This window comes from Salmo salar, unplaced genomic scaffold (genome assembly GCF_905237065.1).
Source record: "Salmo salar unplaced genomic scaffold, Ssal_v3.1, whole genome shotgun sequence".
Lineage (NCBI taxonomy): Eukaryota > Metazoa > Chordata > Actinopteri > Salmoniformes > Salmonidae > Salmo > Salmo salar.
Window position 1 is genome coordinate 170,001 of NW_025548036.1, and position 5,191 is coordinate 175,191.

The window sequence follows — 5,191 nt, forward strand, 5'->3', positions numbered from 1 at the left end:
TTAAAAGCTGTAGCTAAAGTACAGCAAAAGTAGCTGTGTAACTCAATGATATTGTCGCAGCCTTAACACAACACCTAGTGGCCTCATCAAGTAGCAGCAGGGATGTGTTGTGTTGATTAATTTAGAGAGAGAGACAGAGAGAGACAACATTAATAATACCATCAATAACACCAATAATAATATAATCAGTCACACCAGTCTGTAATGCATTATGAAAACGTTTACACGTTTATACAGTCAGTTAAGATAATAAATTATTATACTTTAAAACTTTATAACAGTCCTACAATACTGTAGCCATTAAAACAGACGTAATATTAATATCCTCTGTGTTATTTCTTCGTTCAGATGAGCTTGCTGTGATTTGCCAACATGAACTCAAATCTAATCTAAAGAAGAAGTTTCAATGTGTATTTGAGGGGATCGCTAAACAAGGAAACCCAACACTTCTCAATAAGATCTACACAGAGCTCTACATCACAGAGGGTGGAACAGGACAGGTCAATAATGAACATGAGCTGAGACAGATTGAGACAACAACCAGGAAACAAGCAAGACCAGAGACTGCAATCAAATGTAACGACATCTTCAAACCCTTAACTGGACAAGACAAACGTATCAGAACTGTGCTGACAAAGGGAGTCGCTGGCATTGGAAAAACAGTCTCTGTGCAGAAGTTCATTCTGGACTGGGCTGAAGGCAAAGCAAATCAGGATGTTCAATTTGTATTTTCATTCCCTTTCCGGGAGCTGAATTTGATGAAAGGGGACAAACACACTTTGATTGAACTTCTTAATCACTTCTCAATGGAAACCAAACAATCAGGAATCTCCAACTACGACAAGTACAAAGTTCTGTTCATCTTTGATGGTCTGGATGAGTGCCGACTGCCCTTAGACTTCCAGAAGAACAAGATCTGTTGGGACGTCACAGAGTCAACCTCAGTGGATGTTCTGCTGACAAATCTCATCAAGGGAAATCTGCTTCCCTCTGCTCTCCTCTGGATAACTACCCGACCTGCAGCAGCCAATAAGATCCCTTCAGGGTGTGTTGACCAGGTGACAGAGGTACGAGGGTTCAATGACCCACAGAAGGAGGAGTACTTCAGGAAGAGATTCATTGATGAGGACCTGGCCAACAGAATCATCTCACACATAAAGACATCAAGGAGCCTCCACATCATGTGCCACATTCCAGTCTTCTGTTGGATTTCTGCAACAGTCCTCGAACACATGCTGAAACATAAGAGAGAAGAGATGCCCAAGACTCTGACTGAGATGTACACACACCTTGTGGTGTTTCATACCAAACAGAACAATGAAAAGTATCTTGGGAAAGAAGAGACAGGTCCACACTTGAATGAAGAGAGCATTCTGTCACTGGGAAAACTGGCTTTTCAACAGCTTGTGAAGGGCAATCTGATTTTCTATGAAGAAGACCTGAAAGAGGCTGGCATTGATGTCAATGAAGCCTCAGTGTACTCAGGATTGTGCACACAGATCTTTAAAGAGGAATGTGGGCTGTACCAGGACAAGGTGTACTGCTTTGTTCATCTGAGCATTCAGGAGTTTCTGGCTGCTGTATATGTGTTCCTCTCATTCATCAACAACAATGAGAATCTAATGGCCGAACCGCAATCAACGTCCAGGAACCTTTCTGCGCTGTTCAGAGACAAGCCTGAAGTTACTGTCTACAAGAGTGCTGTGGATAAAGCCTTACAAAGTGAGACAGGAAACCTGGACCTTTTCCTCCGCTTCCTTCTGGGCCTCTCACTGGAGTCCAATCAGAAGCACTTACGAGGTCTACTGACAAAGACAAGAATCAGCTCACAGAGCCATGAAGACACAGTGAACTACATCAAGGAGAAGATCAGGGAGAATCCCTCTCCAGAGAGGTGCATCAATCTGTTCCACTGTCTGAATGAACTGAATGACCATTCTCTAGTGGAGGAGATCCAAAGCTACCTGAGCTCAGGAAGTCTCTCAAAACCCAACCTGTCACCTGCACAGTGGTCAGCTCTGGTCTTTGTGTTGCTGACTTCAGAAAAGGAGCTTGATGTGTTTGACCTGAAGAAATACTCCAGATCAGAGGAAGGTCTTCTGAGGCTGCTGCCAGTGGTCAAAGCCTCCAGAGCTGCTCTGTGAGTACATAAAATGACATATAAGAACTAATCATCAGGAAGAAATATTCAGTTTAGGAAAAATGTGTATTATAATATGTATATAATATTATATTGAAAAACATATAGAAAAAATGCATTGATTTTGACAATAGTATAACAATATGACCATACAATTCAAGGAGATGGGAGATGAATCTATATGTTGTTTGGGAATATGAAGCAAATGCATCTACCATTGTCCTTCTACACTACTGGTGTTAAATTACCAGTGTGTTTGTGAAGTCATGATGATCTCGTTGCAGGCTGTCAGGCTGTGGAGTCACAGAGGAAGGCTGTGCTTCTCTGGTCTCAGCTCTGGAGTCAAACCACTCACACCTGAGAGAGCTGGACCTGAGTAACAATGACCTGAAGGATTCAGGAGTGGAGCTGCTCTCTGCTGGACTGGAGGATCCACACTGTAAACTGGAGACTCTGAGGTCAGTATTCCTGTAGTTGGTCAACAAGTGATAACTGTTCACTAGATTCACATGTGTTTACCAGGCACACATAGTACACACCATATGTGTTTGGACAGTGAAGCTTACAGTTTTAAATGTGGTGCTATGCTCCAGCATTTTGGATTTGAGATAGAATGTTTCATATTAGGTGACCTTACAGAATGTCACTTTTATTTGAGGGTATTTTCATACATAGCTGTGTTACTGTTAAGAAAGGAAAGCACTTTATGTATTTAGTTCTCCCATTTGAAAAAGTTGTACATATTCGGACAAATTCACTTATATTGTATTAAAGTAGTCATAAGTTTAGTATTTGGTCCCATATTCCATGCCTGCAGTGATTACATCAAGCTTGTGATTCTACAAACTTGTTGAATTCATTTGCAGTTTGTCTTGGTTGTGTTTTGGATGATGTTTTTCCTAATAGAAACTGAACGGTGAATAATGTCCTGTCATTTTGGAGTCACTTCACTTGTATTGTCAGTAAGAATAGAAGATGTTTCTGAACACTTCTACATTCATGTGGATGCTACCATGATTATGAATAATCATGAATGAATCGTGAATGATGATGAATGAGAAAGTTACAGAGGCACAAATATCAGACCCCCTTTGTTATTGGTGTTATTCTGTATACTTCTGGCCCTTCTTTGGACACTGTGTTAACTAACCTCTAGACGAGCTTCAATGCCATACAACTCTCCTTCCGTGGCCTCCAACTGCTCTTAAATACAAGTAAAACTAAATGCATGCTCTTCAACCGATCGCTGCCTGCACCTGCCCGCCTGTCCAGCATCACTACTCTGGACGGTTCTGACTTAGAATATGTGGACAACTACAAATACCTAGGTGTCTGGTTAGACTGTAAACTCTCCTTCCAGACTCACTATAAGCATCTCCAATCCAAAATTAAATCTAGAATTGGCTTCCTATTTCGCAACATAGCATCCTTCACTCATGCTGCCAAACATACCCTTATAAAACTGACCATCCTACCGATCCTCGACTTCGGCGATGTCATTTACAAAATAGCCTCCAATACCCTACTCAATAAACTGGATGCAGTCTATCACAGTGCCATCCGTTTTGTCACCAAAGCCCCATATACAGTGGGGGGAAAAAGTATTTGATCCCCTGCTGATTTTGTACGTTTGCCCACTGACAAAGAAAGGATCAGTCTATAATTTTAATGGTTTATTTGAACAGTGAGAGACAGAATAACAACAAAAACATCCAGAAAAACGCATGTCAGAAATGTTATAAATTGATTTGCATTTTAATGAGGGAAATAAAAAAATAAAATAAAAATTTTCCCCACTGTATTACCCACCACTGCGACCTGTACGCTCTCATTGTCTGGCCCTCGCTTCATACTCGTCGCCAAACCCACTGGCTCCAGGTCATCTACAAGACCCTGCTAGGTAAAGTCCCCCCTTATCTCCGCTCACTGGTCACCATAGCAGCACCCACCTGTAGCACGCGCTCCAGCAGGTGTATCTCTCTGGTCACCCCCAAAGACAATTCCTCCTTCGGCCGCCTCTCCTTCCAGTTCTCTGCTGCCAATGACTGGAACGAACTACAAAAATCTCTAAAACTGGAAACACTTATCTCCCTCACTAGCTTTAAGCACCAGCTGTCAGAGCAGCTCACAGATTACTGCACCTGTACATAGCCCATCTATAATTTAGCCCAACTACCTCTTGCCCTACTGTATTTATTTATTAAGCTCCTTTGCACCCCATTATTTCTACTTTGCACTTTCTTCCACTGCATATCTACCATTCCAGTGTTTTACTTGCTATATTGGATTTACATTGCCACCATGGCCTTTTTTTGCCTTTACCTCCCTTATTTCACTTCATTTGCTCACATTGTATATAGACTTATTTTTCTACTGTATTATTGACTGTATGTTTGTGTAATACCCTTGTTTGAACCAAGTATTGAGTTTATTTGTTATAATTAATTGGTATTATATTTAAAAGATGATTGAAATGCTCCTAAACTGTAATGTTGTTAATGCATTATGCTTTTTGAAGAAATATTTATTTAATGTATAAGTGAATAGTTTGTTTTACTTTGAAGTTTACATTTTGACCAATAAGGTCGCTTGTTAAGTTGTGGCCAATGGGAGTTGACCTGGTTAACGGGAGGGAAAAAGACGTTGATGAAAGGATGGACGTTTTACCTCAGGACGGTTGGTGAAGAAAAATTATAAAAGAAGACGACAGAACTACAACAAAACCCATAGCTACTAAGACATGAAGGGAAATACATGTTTTATTTAATAAAAGAGTTGTTATAATTTAGTTAAAACTTAGTAAAGACTGAATCTACCGTCTCGTTGTGGAGGTATTAGCCAGCATTGAGGTTAGCCTAGCATCGTGTGACACCGGGAGATAATTGCTTGGGAAGCTTAACGAGTTCGTGTTGCCATGGGGATATCGGTTACTAAGGAGTACTGTCTGCATGGGTAGCTGTGCTGCCTTGGACTTGGTGAGGAAACCTGCATGGAACTGCCATACTTCGCTGAGGGAATATCTACCAAGTAGTGAGTAACCACAATGTGAGG